The sequence below is a fragment of the Miscanthus floridulus genome, chromosome 9 (genome assembly GCF_019320115.1).
Source record: "Miscanthus floridulus cultivar M001 chromosome 9, ASM1932011v1, whole genome shotgun sequence".
Classification (NCBI taxonomy): Eukaryota; Viridiplantae; Streptophyta; class Magnoliopsida; order Poales; family Poaceae; genus Miscanthus; species Miscanthus floridulus.
Window position 1 is genome coordinate 46,737,797 of NC_089588.1, and position 16,494 is coordinate 46,754,290.

The following is a 16,494-nucleotide window of genomic DNA, read 5'->3' on the forward strand; positions in this document are numbered from 1 at the left end:
GATAGAACTTTTCTTTTTAGATGCCTTGGTGGGGGTTGTACTAACGGCTTCAAGATTAGCAACTTTATTAGTTAGCTCATCACAATGCTTGCACATGGTTTCTATTTTTGCAAGCAAACTTTTATAAGCATCTTGTGAGCTAGCTAACTTTTTTTTTAATTTTTCATTTTTCTTTACAAGTTGCTCATCATTGATTGTGCATTCATTTGTTGTTGCACTAGCCTTAAGTTGCTCAATTTTAGTAGATAGTTCAACATTGAGATTAGCAAAGTTCTCATATTATTCAAGCAAAGTTTTATATGCTTCTTGTGAACTATCTAGCTTTTCTCTCAAATTTTTGAGCTTCTTTTGTTGACTAGTGCAAACTTTAGCATAATTAAGATTTTGTTGTACAATTTCATCAAAAGAAGGCATATCATTATCACTATCACTCTCACTAGAGGATTAGCTTTCGTTACCTCATGCCATAAGGCACACACGTGAAGAGTTTGATGATGAGTGCTTGTGGCCTCGCCTCTTATGATGATGTTCTTCTTCACTTGAAGAATCATCCCATGATTTTATTGATGTGAGGGCTTGGTTCTTGCATGCCTTCTTCTTTGTCTTGGGTGTGGGCTTGTTTAGACAAACTTCCACAAAGTGTCCCAACTCGCCGCATCCATAGCATCCTCTCTTTCTTTGCTCATTTCTTTGATTGGTGAAAATGAGATCTTGAATTTGGATGGGCACACCCTTGACATTGAGCCTTTGGATCATCTTCTCCACCTTGTTGATTAATTTGATTGATTCTTCATCGATCGGAGGTGGAGGAGGAAGATTGATCATCATCACTTGAATCTTCATCATCATCATTGTCGTCCTCATCTTCTTCTTCATCTTCACTTGAGGAGCTTGAGCTTGAGCTTGTCTCAACTTGCTTGCCCTTCATCTTCTTTTTTTCGCTACATGCGAGAGCTTTGCCTTTGCTTGATGAAGAAGCTTCTTCTTGACCCATCTTACATGACATTTCAAATGCCATTATCTTGCCAATGACTATGCCTGGGGTCATGGTGCTCAAGTCCTCCATATTGTGAAGGATGGTGATGATGCTTGCATATTTCTTTTGTGGTAGCACGGTGATGATCTTCCTCACGATGTCCGCATCATCTAGCTTTATCAATCCTATTGAATGGAGCTCATTGATAATTAGATTCAAATGAGAATACATATCACGAACAAGCTCATCATCATTTATTGTAAAGGAATCATAATTTTGTTTAGCTAGATAATGTTTTTGCTCATGGACATTACTTGTGCCGTCATGGAGCTCTTGGAGTTTTAACCAAATTTCATGTGCCGTATTTAAAGTAAATACTTGGTTAAACATATCCATGCTAAATGATTCAAACAAGCAATTCTTAGCTCTAGCATTGAAATGCAATTCCTTTTCATCACTCTTTGTAGGGTTTTTGGGATTCTTAATGGGTTTCATCCCATCACGAGTGACTCTCCACACACCCAAATCAACTGCCTCAAGGTGGTAAGCCATTCTAGCCTTATAATAAGGGAAGTTAGTGCCATCAAAGTGCGGAGGCCTAGAGGTATCTATCCTAACCACTCTAAATAATGTCGGCTCAACGGCGGTTAAGCCAAAGGTCCAAATTGAGCCAACCGGCTCGGATACCAATTGAAGGGACTGTGACGCCTAAGAGGGGGGGGGGGTGAATTAGGCAACTTAAAAATCTAACTCTTAACTATGGCCTCTTTTTCTACACTTAGCAAAACCTATGCAAATGTGCAAAAACTATCTAAATGTGCAACTACGGTTTTGCTAATGTGTTGCTATCTCTACCGCAAAAGGAGTAATGTAATCAATGTAAATGTGGAAGCTAAAGAGCAAGGTAGAGATATGCAAACTCCCATTGATGACTCCGATATTTTTACCGAGGTATCGAGAAGCGCGCAAGCTTCCTCCTAATCCTCGTTGGAGCCCCTCGTAAGGAATCCCTCGTAAGGGCCAAGCTCCCGGTCGGGTAACTCTGTGGATGGCCTCGGGCCTTCCCCACGGGCAAGTGGGTCTCCGACGTGCCTTCCGCAAGCCTCTCTCGGATGCTCCCCGCCGTCTTCACTATCAAGCTTCCGGCCAAAACGCCGTGGGCCTTGTTCCATCCGGTACACGGTGGCGGCCACACCACAAATGCGGTTGGTGTGATCTCGCAAGACTTTAAGCCCCTCCGATGTACAACAATGGTGCGCGAAAGCACCGAGTGGTAAGAGGTATGCAAACCTCACTAAACACTAGGCCTAAACCAAGAGCAAGCGCATAAGCGGTGGTCTAATCAACCTAAGCACTTCGCAAAGCACCTATGCTAATCACCTAATAAAACACTAGCACTATACAAGTGGAGATCACTAAAATGATGTACCAACACCCTTGGTATGTTTCCTCAGCTCCACACTTCTCAAATGGCCGGTTAGGAGTTGTATTTATAAGCCCCACTGAGAAAGTAGCCGTTGGGGACGAAATCCCGCTTTTCTGCTACTGACCGGACGCTGATCACGTCCTGACCGGACACGTCCGGTCGTCTCGACCGTTGGAGCCGCGATCCACTGATTGGACGCTGCCAGCGTCCGGTTGCAGTTTCACCGCTCTGGAACCTCTCTGTACTCGATCGGACGCTGCTGCCCTGCGTCCAGTCGGTTTTCCCGCCAGCGTCCGATCCAGCGTCCGATCACTGCTGTTGACGCCGGTTTGCAGAGCCTCTTCATCGGCGCGTCTAGTCCAGCGTCCGGTCGCTTCTGTCAGCATCCGGTCTAGTGTCCGGTCACCTCTGCAAGCTCGTTTCTTTGCGATCTTGCGTATGGCTTGGTTCCTATCTTCGTGCTTGGACTTTGCTTGATATCTTGGGTCTTCTCTTATGCTCCTAAGGTCTTGCTTATGGTGTTGACCATCGGATCATCATATTGCCTTCGTCCAAGTCACGTCTTGCATCCTATTGAACTATAAAATAAACACTTGCAAATTCATTAGTCCAGTTTGGTTGTGTTAGTCATCAAACACCAAAATCCAAAGTAAATGGGCCAAGGGTCCATTTTCCTTACATCGTCGTCTCCTCCCCATGAGGGCTCGTGCTGATGGTGCTTCGCTCTGTTCCCGCAGGGGATCCGCTGTACCCGGAGCTCTTACGCGCCTACGCCGGCCCACTCGTCACCGTCCCCCGCATTGGCGACCACGTCTTCTACTTCCCCTAGGGGCACATCGAGCAGGTACATCTCCTCCTCCTCCCCTGCTCTTGCTCTGCTCCCCCTAGAGCTTTAGCTTGCTCCCATGCTCCGGGCGCTGATTTTGGGTGCTGGGGGCTCTCAGGTGGAGGCGTCCATGAACCAGGTCATCGGGAACCAGATGCGCCTCTACGATCTGCCCTCCAAGCTGCTCTGCCGCGTGATCAACGTCGAGCTCAAGGTTCCCTCCTCTTCCCGCCGTGTTTTTTACCCGTGGCGGCGGCGACAGAGTGGTGGTGGTGGCGGCGTGGTGGTTGCGGCAATGGTGGGGTTTTTTTTTTTATATTTTTCAAAAAGTCTTTGCTGAGTGTTAGTTTGCCATGTGCTCGATAAAAAACACTCGGCAAAGAAATGTTTGTCGACTCTATGTACGCCGAGTGCCATTTGCCGAGTGTAACACTCGGCAAAGGATTTGCTGAGTATTTTTTAGGCTTTGCCATGTGCCCCTACTGTTTCCGCTAGTGAATGTGCCTCCCGTGAAAGTCGACGTGCTCGACCACAACACACTAACATCTCTGCAAAGTGATATGATTTCAGTTCTTTTCGTTTGGTTTGAGGACTCTAATCGGATACCATTTCCTTAATCAACTCTACCGCTATAGTTAAGCAACCCCATGTTGAGAGGAATTGGATCCCAAGCCTGTCCTGTCCGTTGAAAGGCCATTCATCTTTTCCATTCATGGACAACATCTGGTGGCGGCAGGTCGGATAATGGACAAAGCTGCTACTGCTCCAAACCATATTCAATGGCACATTAGCTTACTCTAATCGCCCATCATACCTTGTAAACCTTGAATATTCAAATGGCACATTAGCTTAGTCTAACTGCCCATCATACCTTGTAAACCTTGATTGAAGATTACAAAAAGGGAATTATGTAGATCCCGGAAACAGCAGATTTGTCGAGTGCAAAAATGTTTGTCGAGTGCGTTCTATTGGGCACTCAGCAAACAAGCTCTTTGCCGAGTGCTGCAAAAAACACACTCGGCAAAATAATGGCACTCGGCAAACAAACTCTTTGCCCAGCACTGAAAAAAACACTCGACAAACTAGGAAAAAATACTCGTCAAAACAGAGACACTCGACAACAAACCATCACGTGGACATCCGTTAGTTATTGTGCCGGCCATTAGGAGTTTGCCGAGCGTCCGTTAGTGGCACTCGGCAAAGAAATAAGTTTGCCGAGTGTTTTTTTTGTACTCGGCAAAGGAATAAGTTTGCCGAGTGTTTTTTTTTTGCCCTCCGCAAATAAATAAGTTTTTTTCTCTTCTGACCTTAAAACTTTTTCTACTCTCCATATACAACATGTGGTACTCCAAGTTAAGATTTGGTATATTTCCGGATCTGTTTGCTATATTTAATTAATTTATTGCATTTTAATGCATTTTTTTTTGGTATAAGTCAAATTTGAACTGCAAGTGATTCAAATAATAGAATAAAATGAGTAAAAAAATGATATTCATGTTATTGAGTCCAGTGTGAGGCCTAACCCGGGAAATGAAAAGAAATTTCAAACATCTTGTTCAGGAAACACGACCACGAATGTGTGGCCGAATGGTTTTTAAATTCTAAAAAAAGCAAACGAAGTCTGAAAATCATGAGATTTATCGAGATCTCATGATATCATACATGGAGGCTGTGGTAAAAATTGAGAAGGTTTCGCACAATCTGTCATGTATGATGTTTACAAACCGAAGTATCTCAGAAGAAGAATCGTAGCGTTGAGAAAGATTCGGTAATTAAGATTTGGAGTCAAAGTGACAGTCGAATTGGGGTTTGACTTCAAAACTTTTTGTATAGGCAATAGAGAACAAAGATTGATTCATGTGTAATTTTGGTAATTTTTTGCATCCATTTGATAATTTTAATTTATTAAGTGCAATTATAGAATTTTAATTGATATAAATTGAATTTGAGCTGTAACTGCATAAAATAATAGAATAATATTCCTAGAAAATCAAATATATATTGTTGAGTGAATTTGACATGTATTTTCAAAGTACATCGGAATAAATTTAGAAAAAACATGTTATGGAAAAGAAGGAGAAGAAGGAAAATAAAAAAATAGGTTTGTCAAGTGCCCCTTATCTAGCACTCGGCAAATATGCGGTTTTGCCGAGTGTCAGAGCTAGGACACTTGGCAAACCCCCTAACCCAGCCTCCACAATTTTGCTTTTCGCCATGTTTCACCACGTCAGCAATCCGTGTCTCCAAAATGGAGCTCTCCCATTGGCCCAAGCTCATCTCCCTAGATCCCTCCCCTCTTATCCCTTCCCTCTCCCCCCCTCTCTCTCCTTATCCATTTCTCCCACCATCTTCCAACCTGCGACAGGACTCAGGAGGGCGACCGGCTCCTCGACACAGGCGGCCGGGGCACGCGGGTGACGGGCGGTGGGTGGCGCGGCACTCCAGCGGCCATGGCGGGTGGCGCGGCGCGGCACTCTGGCTGCCATGGTGGGTGGGGTGGCGCGGGTGACGGGCAGGGCGGTATGACACTCCAGTGACCGTGGCGGGCGGGGCAACTCGGGCAGCGCGACACTCCGGTGGTCGTGGCGGGTGGGGCGGCGCGAGGCGGTCGGGGCATGCGGGCGACGGGCAGCACGACGCGGCACTTCGGCGGCCGTGGTGGGTGGGGCAGCGGGGCCGGCAGTGGCGGTGAGCGGCGCGGCCGGGGCAGCGCGTGATGAGGACATCACTACTTCATCGCATACAAGCCAAGTAGAGGAGGAGGTCCAGCATGGGCGTCCAATTCATCTTTTTCATGGTGGAAGCCGAGTCCAACTCAAGTTCGAGTCCGGTTTGGGCTCCAGGACCAGTCTGTCTTAAACTGGTCACCCAAGACGCATCCGGACTCCGTTTTCGATGATCCACATATGGATGGAAAGCTAATTGGATAAGAAAACCAACCCAATTGGTTTCACATCAAAAGGCCCTTGTAATCAACGGGAATCGTCAAAACAAGTCAGCGTCCAGAATCTGTTAGGGGGCTGCGACACCGTCTTTTGGTCCGTTGGACCGTGTATCGTGTTTGGGCCCATTAGGGGCCGCGTCCAGGGGGGTGACGCCCAAGACTCTATAAATACCAGCCGTCGCTCTCCTTAGGGTTTGGGTTTTGTTTAGTTCTTGATTTCCTCGTGAAACAGACATCGTTTTGCTGCAACTGTCGCCGCCAAGGCCGCTTGCTGTGAACCAGGGCCCCAGTTCTTGATCTTGTTCGCCTGTGGCGATTAGTCCTTTCGAATAAAGACTTGAACTCCATCTTATTTTCATAAGACTCATATTTATTTGCAATTTTAGATTGTGTTCATTCCGTTCTTGCTTGTGTTCTTGATTCGCTTGCAGGAAAGCCTTCTCGGTGAGGTCAATCGTGTTCGCGTGGTTGATAACCAACGGAGCAGTGGTGTAACGGTTGCGGGGGTCTGAATTAGTCTTCGTTCGAAGCCTAGATCATGAACGTCGAGTCTCCACCAATCGACGCTATCATACCTTTTGGAAGATCGGGCCTAGTCTACATCAAGTGGTATCAGAGCCCTTGTTACCCGTTAGGTATACCTTTGTTTTCCTCCTTTAGATTATTACTGTTTTTGCATTACCTACAGTCCACAAAAAGCCAAAAAAATATACATCGTCACATATTCCCTGTTCTATAGCCTCATTGTGCCGTGCAAGTTCGTCTCTGATTTGCGTTGTTGAGTTTGTGTCCTAGGTCAAGTTCTTGTTGCTGATTTTAGATCGGTTTTTAAGTCCAGTTTGTGTTTTTCCCTTTGTTTTTCATCATAATCCGTGAACACCTTCAAGTATTGCTGTGATTCCTTTGTATTCATCAAACCCTAGTCCACATCATCTTATTTGTTACACTTGTCTTCACTGTTTTCATCAAATTCTTGCTGTCATGACCAATTTTACGCATATTGTTCCTATTTTGTCCTCTAATTCGGAGTCCGTTCTTAAAACTGGTCTAGTTTTCGCATACGAACTCTGTTTTCGACGTTCCGTATATGCAAATCGATCAGAAAATTTTTTTGAATTCGTCCATTCCTCAATTTGTCGGGGTTCGAAAATTTTAGATTGGTCAAAAAGTGGTTGCAAGATCCTCTTTTCGTGGTCACAAGGTCTTTGTCGATTTCGAGCACGTCTTCTGGAAATTCCACAGGCCACGTCTTTCACTTGTTTAAGCTCAAATTTTCTATGGTTACTTATTTTGTGCTCCTAAGTGAAGAAAAAATATCAAAAAAAATAAAAAGAAAAAGTCAAATAATCCCAAAAAAACAACGACAGCCCAAAAATAGAGAAAAAAGAGAGGGGCAAAAGTAGAACAATATCTAGAGGAGCACATAGAGAGCGCCATTTGAACTATATTTGCGTGTGCTGATTTCTACCTTGTTCCTAATCATATTCTTGCTGTCCACATCACTTGATACATCTGGTATTTGGAACGTAAGTAGGCCAGCAACTAAAACAAGTACTTGGGATACTTATTCAGCTTTGATAATCAGTTATGAATTTTGTTATTCCTTGCTCCTATATTGTGCCTGTCCAAGCTCCACTTTCTTCTAACCAAGTATAGGTTCACCTTGCAACTATTACACTCAAGCTACAACGGTATCATAGTCACCGACTGATTGCACCGCCTGTTGCTTTGGTAAGAACACTTGTAAGACCGTGGTAAGATGCTTGAGAGTTGAGTGCCTTATTTTTCCTTGTCCACAACCTAAGTAGTTGGTAGGGATAATACTATTTGTGTTGTCTTTTTTCTTTCTACTAACCATGTTAGGAAAAGCCGGAGGCAGCGACCAAGGAAACGAGGATGCACCTATGGATTTCAATGACTGTGTTTCTAAGAATGAGCTCCGTGCCATTCTTGATGACAAGTTTAAAGAGATCCTTCAACAAATCACCAATTTGGCCAAGAGGATTGAAGATGTTGAACAACGACATCCGGAACCACGTCCTGAAGAAGATGATGATGATCTCTCTAAGGAGGACGATGGCGACGTGGAGGCTGAAGCCGAAGCTCAACGACGTGCTGAGGATGCACGTAATCATAATCGGTTGAACTTTAACCGACGCGGTATGGGAGGTAACAACCAAGGTAATAATGATCATTTCTCTAAAACCAAGTTTAAGATACCTCCTTTTTCTAGTTCTGCTGGTCCTGAAGCATATTTAGATTGGGAGATGACTGTAGATAAAAAATTTAGCTCCCATCAAGTACCTGAAGAATATAGAGTTAGACTTGCTACTAGTGAGTTTACTAGTTTTGCTCTTTTCTAGTGGAATGATATTTGCAATAATGCTAATGCTAATGCTCAAATACCTCAAACCTGGACTGTACTTAAACGACGAATGAAATCAAGATTTGTTCCTCCATACTATCAGCGTGATCTGCGATTAAAACTGCAACGTTTAAATCAAGGTAGTAAAACTATTGAGGAATATTATCAGGAGCTTTTAATTGGTCTAGCACGTAGTAACAAACAAGAGGATGATATGGATAAGTGTTCTAGATTTTTTTGGAGGTTTACATCATGAAATACAGGATGTTCTTAACTATAAAGAATGGACTAGATTTTCCCAATTATATCATTATGCTATTAAAGCTGAAAGAGAAGTACAGGGACGACAACCTAGGTGATCCATGACTCCATCCGCGACTCTATCCATTCCTTCACGTCTAACCGAGGTGAGTAAATTTTCTAATGTGCAGACACCACCAGCGCCTGTAAAGAAGAATTCTCCTATCACACCTTCTTCCAGTGGATCTGCTACACCTTCCTCTAACAGCTCTTCTAAAGTTGTGTGCCACCGCTGCAAGGGCATGGGATATATTGCTAAAGAATGCCCCAGCAAACGCGCATATATTGCTACTGATGATGGTGGGTATGCTAGTGCTAGTGATGAAGAGAATGAATTTGCACTTGCAACTGATCTTTATGCAGATAAATTTGTGGATAGTGCTGAAGATCCTAATGAGGTAATTGATATTGTGGCATGCACTAAAGACTACAAATCAATCCTTGTTCAGCATGTTTTGAGTACACAAGTTGAGCCAGTAGACAAGCTACAACGCCATAATTTGTTTCAAATGTTCCTCATTGTCAATAATTTCTGTGTTCGTGCTATAATTGATGGAGGGAGCAGCAATAATTTAGTAAGTTCTGAGCTTGTCAAGACTCTTGGTTTATCTACACGTGCTCTTCCACATTCATACCATGTTCAGTGGTTCAACAATAGTGGTAAGGCAAAGGTAACACAATCTGCTCGTGTGCAATTTTCTATCGGGTCATACCATGATTATGCTGATTTTGATGTCGTGCCTATGCAAGCTTGTTCACTTTTGTTAGGCCGCCCTTGGCAATATGATAATAATGTTGTTTACATCATGGTAGGCAAAATAGATATACTTTTATATTTAAAGGAAAGACCATTGCTTTACTTCCTTTATCACCTGCTGAAATTGTGCAATATGAAAAGGAACTTGCTGAAAAGAAAAAGAAAGGCCATGATAAAGACTTTAGCAAACCAACAAATGAACCATCAAGTAACATGAAAGAAGTTTTATTTGCTCTTAAATCTGTTCTTGTTGATCATGATGAACCATGTTATGCTCTAACTTGTACATCACCGATATGTCCACTTGGTCCTACTCCTAGTGCTATGCCTCTTGTTGGTACTAACCTTTTACAGGAGAAGGAGGATGAATTCCCAACAGAGAAGCCACCATGGCAGCCGCCTTTACGAAGGATGGGGCGCCAAGATGAATGTCTTCTTCCGAAACCATCGTTGCTGTCATCCAATGGAGGAGACGATCTACTTCAGTCGAGGATGACTTCAATTCAAGAAAGGGAGGATGATGAGGACATCACTACTTCATCACATAAAGCCAAGTAGAGGAGGAGGTCCAGCATGGGCGTCCAATTCATCTTTTTTGTGGTGGAACCCGAGTCCAACTCAAGTTCGAGTCCGGTTTGGGCTCCAGAACTAGTCTGCCTTAAACTGGTCACCCAGGACGCATCCAGAGTCCGTATGGTTTTCTAATTATGATGTATTTATTATCAAATCATGTATGTGATGGCAGTGAGATATACGTGATGCATTAATAACATCCACTACCGGAAACTGGCACTCGGCAAAGACGGTCTTTGCCAAGTGCTAAATAAAATACACTCGGCAAAAAAAAAAACACTCGACAAAATGCGTCTTTGCTGAGTGCCTTTTTTCTGGCACTCGGCAAAGATGTATTTTGCCGAGTGCTATTTTTCGGCACACGGCAAAATGCGTCTTTGCCGAGTGCCTTTTTCTGGCACTCGGCAAAGATGCATTTTGCCGAGTGCCTTTGTTTTGGCACTCGGCAAAGAGGCATTTTGCCGCATGCATTTTTTTGCCCTCGGCAAATCAATTTTTCAAAGCAATTTTTGAGGTCCTAAATGAATTCAAATGAAAAACTTTTCAACTACAAAGTTGTATAACTTCTCAAGATCTACAAAGTTTATTTTGGTCATTTCTTCATTTGACAAAGCGACAATAACGTTGTTCATAAAATCTACATCTCTCATATCTCTCATGTTAGTTTCATGAAAGTAGAAGAGAGATATATAAGATTTGTGAACAATGTTACTACCACTATGTCGGATGAACAAATGACCAAAATAAACTTTGTAGATCTTGAGAAGTTATGAAATTTTGTAGTTGGCAACATTTTGATTTGAAATCATCTTGTCATGCGAAAACAACGTTTGAATTTGAAAATTTTAAAATTTGAATTTTTCAAAAGACCTCGGATGGAAAAACTTCCTAAATAAAAATTGTAGATCTCGAAAAGTTATGAAACTTTGTAGTTGATCACTTTTTGATTTGAATTCGTTTAGGTCCTCAAACAAGCAATTTACTCTCGGTTTAGTATAATATATGAGGATAGATAACGAAATCTAGACACAAGTGACAGTGTAGTGCTGTGGTAAAGCAGCAGACACGTGAGGGATAGCTACTCATCGCCACCTAAACCGCACACCATATATAAACCTCTCTTGGCAGGTAGTCACATACTCACATGACACAAGCGTAACTACTTAGCCCTTTGGTTTCTATCCTTGGAAGGTTCCTATATTTTCTCCCCTCTAAGTGCACACGCAAGAGATAGAGAGCGAGCGAGAGACACAGAGAGATGTCCATGAGCTTCGTGTGCATGGTGGAGATGGAGTTGCTCCCAGGGTTCCGGTTCCACCCAAGGGATGATGAACTCATTCGTGAATATCTAGCACCGAAGGTCTTTGGCAGGATCGGCTTCTCTGGACATCAACCGCCTATGGTGGACGTCGATCTCAACAAGGTTGAGCCATGGGATCTCCCAAGTGAGTCTCTGTCTCCCTGCTCCTCTCCATAATCTGGTTGGTGGCGGCCTCCCCCAAAAAAAATTTTTTGCTATTATTTTTGCGTTTTTTCGCATTTTCATTTTGCCGAGTGTAAATCTTTGCCGAGTGCTTTTCCGGCACTCGGCAAAGGCTTTGCCGAGTGCCCGACAAAAAGCACTCGGCAAATAGCTGTTTGCCGACAAAAAGATGTCGTGTGTTGTATGCCGAGTGTTACACTCGGCAAAGCAGTTGCCGAGTGTTTTTGGGCTATTGCCGAATGCCCCTGGCACTCGGCGAAACGACTGTATCCCGTAGTGATCAAATGCAAAATATTAGGCAGTAACATGTATTTAAATGCATTAATAAAGTATATAAAAATTAGGAAGACAAAGGTCACCGACGGTTGAATCCTTTGGACTGGCAGTAAGTGTGAAACTATAACTGACGGGTACAGGCTAGACTCAGGAGTGACCCTCACAATATCACTAGCGTCAAGGATAGACTCAGCTATGATATCATTCTGTCACTTACGGGTCTGGAACCAGCAGTGATAGGCAAGTCTATCACTGTCGATTACCTTCTATTCTGGGAGTGATGCCAGGTTTAGACGCGACAGTGATCTAAGAATATGGAGCAGTGAACACTTGAAATTAAAGCAAATTCTGGTTGTTGTATACTCCGATGATAGAAAAGAAGAGAATACAATCTCGACCTAGCTACTCATCGCCACCTAAACCGCACACCATATATAAACCTCTCTTGGCAGGTAGTCACATACTCACATGACACAAGCGTAACTACTTAGCCCTTTGGTTTCTATCCTTGGAAGGTTCCTATATTTTCTCCCCTCTAAGTGCACACGCAAGAGATAGAGAGCGAGCGAGAGACACAGAGAGATGTCCATGAGCTTCGTGTGCATGGTGGAGACGGAGTTGCTCCCAGGGTTCCGGTTCCACCCAAGGGATGATGAACTCATTCGTGAATATCTAGCACCGAAGGTCTTTGGCAGGATCGGCTTCTCTGGACATCAACCGCCTATGGTGGACGTCGATCTCAACAAGGTTGAGCCATGGGATCTCCCAAGTGAGTCTCTGTCTCCCTGCTCCTCTCCATAATCGAGTACTGATTCTAATTCATAATAGTAAATGATCCCCATGGGATCTCACACCACTTGCTGGTGTACGCGCGCACACGCACACAGGGAGAGAGAGAGAGAGAGAGCTGTGCTGCTATATACATATCTAGATCTCTTCTTTCATTTCTTCTAAACCTAGGTAATCCCTTGATTGTCCCATGTCCTGTGAATCTCATTTGTATTTGTTATCCTCAATCGCTTTAGCAATCCACTGTGTATTGTGCATACATGTACATACAATAAACCTAACTACACCTTTTTTTTTCATTATATATCAAGGCAAAATTTACCCTTAGTATCTAAACTTTTAAATATTTAAAAAGTGTCCACCTACATCTATGCTCCTTCATTTCTTCAACTATTCTCTCATCTTAGTGTATTTTCTAGCTACTTCTTGTGTTTTCCTTCAAATTTTGTTAATGAATTTCACAGCCCAAAAAAGTATAGCACAAATAAAAATGTGACCTGGTTTCTTATCTTTCAGTGTCCGATCGATCATTTTCCTGGTCAAATTAACTCTAATAGTGCAACTGATTCTATGATACTAAATTTATGAATACAAATAACAGACATCAGGAATTATTCTGTTGTTTTTAGAATAGTAAATTTTTGGTTTTTTTGTTCGTATAAAAACACAGCATTGACTGCATAGATTAGTACGAATTTGCATGATGCATGAATGTATTACTTAAGCTGAGCATGAAATAACCGTGTTGCCCCTACCCAAACTGGAGATCGATGACTACCACGCCATGACAACTTTGTTTAACCACACCTGAATTATTCGTAGTTCTGGTTCAATATATCAAGTACTTAAGCTGCGTTACGCCAGATTTGCACATCACTGCTGGATTTGTGAGAACCGGCAGTGATGTACCTTTACTGTCAGTTATGAGCTTGAAAATAAAAAAATGATTGGGGCTGGACTAAAACCAGCAGTAAAGGACCACATCACTGCCGGTTTGTGGCTTGAACCGGCAGTGTTTTGGTGGGCACTCAGCACTGTCGGTTTAAGCCAAGAGCCGACAGTGATTGGGTTCTATCACTATCGGTTCTAGCCAAGAACCAACGGTGATAAACCTACAACACAAAAAGGCTACAACCATCCTCTCCTTCCTTCTCTCTTGAGAATAGAGGCGCGCATTTGGACCCTTCTCTCCATTGTTGCTGCTGCTCTTCACCATTAAGCTAGTGCTTGGATTTTGAAGAATAGCTTGATCTTTTTGCTTTAAGGTTAGTAACAAACATCGACTCCTTTGATTTTGTTTCTTAATTAGCTTCGTTTTGATGGCTACATTGCTTGATTCTCATTCTAGTTCTTTCTCCATTCTAGAGAGCACTTTTCCAATTGGACATTTATGCCAGGCTTAAATTGTGGCGAATCCATCATCCAAAAGGTTGGTGTCTATGAACACATTTAAATTCCTAGCTAATTATTCCATGGTGGTCAAGATCATCATTGTTAGTATGTGATGCTATAATTAGTTCTTACTAGTAGAGTAGAATAGTTATTCTTTAATATTGTGCAATACTTGTTTTTTACTACGATTTTTAATTTGCAGGGCCGGGACTACCAATTTCAATTTTTCAATAATTAGTGTACAATAATATTTTCCAAAAATGATACTTTCGAGCTACAATTGTTGTTCATGAAGCTCAATTTCTTATTAATTCTTTGTAATTACTGTCTCAGTATTTTTTTGTGCAGAGATGGATCGAGAGTGGATGCATCTGTCCCGAACGGACAAGCGGTACATGCATGGCTTCAGCCAGTTTATCACCGATGCCAAAGCCTATGCTGGGAATGGGAACCCTGTCTTCTGCCCATGCAAAGATTGCAAGAATCATAAGAACTTTCGTCAAATTGAGTCTATACGATCGCACTTGATTACCAAGGGGTTTATGCCAAACTATACGATATGGACTATGCATGGCGAGGTTGGTGTGAGTGTTCTACAGGAAAATGATGATGATGTGGACATGCCTGACGTAGCCATCTACGATGCTAACGAAGAACCCGGTATCAACACAGAACCTATGACCACAGTTAATAATGTGTTTAGGAACACGCTAGCTGATGACACTGAGGATAACGATGTCATTTCTTAGCTGCTACGTAATGTAGAGACCGGATGTCTTAGTGAAAGACAGTTGAGAAAGATAGAGAAAATGAGACAAGATGGCAAAACACCATTGTATAGGAATTATCTAATGAGCAAACTGGAAGCCGACATCATGCTGTTAGAATTCAAATCGACAAATAGATTGAGTGATAAAGGCTTCGATCAGTTATTAGGTATAATAAGGAAAAATGCTCCCAGAAAAAAATGAGTTGCCAGAAAAGACATACTTAGCCAAGCAAATGATCTGCCCCATCGGCCTCGAGGTTGAAAAAATCCAAGCGTGTTCCAATGATTGCATATTATACCGTGGAGAAAAATACAAAGACTTAGACAAGTGCCCCAAGTGTGAAGCTCCACGGTACAAGGAAGGGCCGTCAGATGAGGGCACCAAGAATAGAGGAGGTCCCATAAAGGTCGTTTGGTATTTCCCTATAGCTCTCTGGGTGCATAGGCTATTTGCATGTGCAAAGTCAGCTGAGCTGTTGCGCCGGCATGGCGAAGAGCATAAGAAAGATACAATGATGAGGCACCCCGCCGATGGGCATGACTGGAGGACTATCAATACTATGTTTTATAAGGACACCGGTGGAGAGGTAAGGCACCTTTGGTTTACTTTGAGCACAGATAGGATGAATCCTTTCGACTAGGTTAGAAGCAATCATAGCACCTGGCCAGTGACGCTCTATATAAACAGCCTTCCACCTTGGGTCTGTATGAAGCGGTCGTACATCCAGATGCCACTACTGATCCAAGGGCCAAGACAGCCTGGGAATGACATCGATGTGTTTCTAGAACCAGTGATCGATGAACTAGTGGAGATATTTGAAAAGGGTGTGCCGGATGTTTGGGACGAGTACAAAAAGGAACATGTCATGATCAAGGGAGTACTTATCGCTACAATCACCGACCTGCCAGGTCGAGGTTCATTGTTCGGAGAGAAGACAAAAGGCTATACTGGATGTGTCAAGTGCTTGGACAACACTGATGCGGTAAATCTACCAAATAACTCAAAGATAGTTTATATGGGACACTGTAGGTTCCTACCTAAGGATCACCCTTACCATAGGAACAAAAAAGATTTCAATGGTGCTATTGAGAAACGCTTAGCTCCAAAATATCGAGACGGGCCTGCGATACTTCGAGAACTCAACAAACTGGAGGTTGTCCTTGGGAAGGGGGACAATGCAGTAGCAGGGCCTGATGGGAGCGTTTGGAAGAAAAAATCAGTTTTCTAGAAACTATCTTACTGGCCATTTCTGAGTGTACGCCACTGTCTTAATCCCATGCACATCACTAAAAACATGTGCGCTAACACTCTTAACACCTTGATGGACACCAGGGGGACATCAAAGGATTCACTAGCCATACGCCTGGACATGCAACACTTGGGAATCAGGAAGGAGCTGCATCCCGTGGAGCTAGAAAATGGCCAGTTCGAACTTCTGGTTGCGTCATGGACATTGAAGAAGGAAGAAAAGTGTGCGCTTATTTCTTTCTTCAATGAACTCAAAGTCCCGATGGGCTACTGTGCGAACCCAAAGAGGTTAGTGAACATGAGAGAACTCAAGTTCAACTATGGCCCTATGAAGGCCCATGACTATCATGTCATTATGACTCAGCAGCT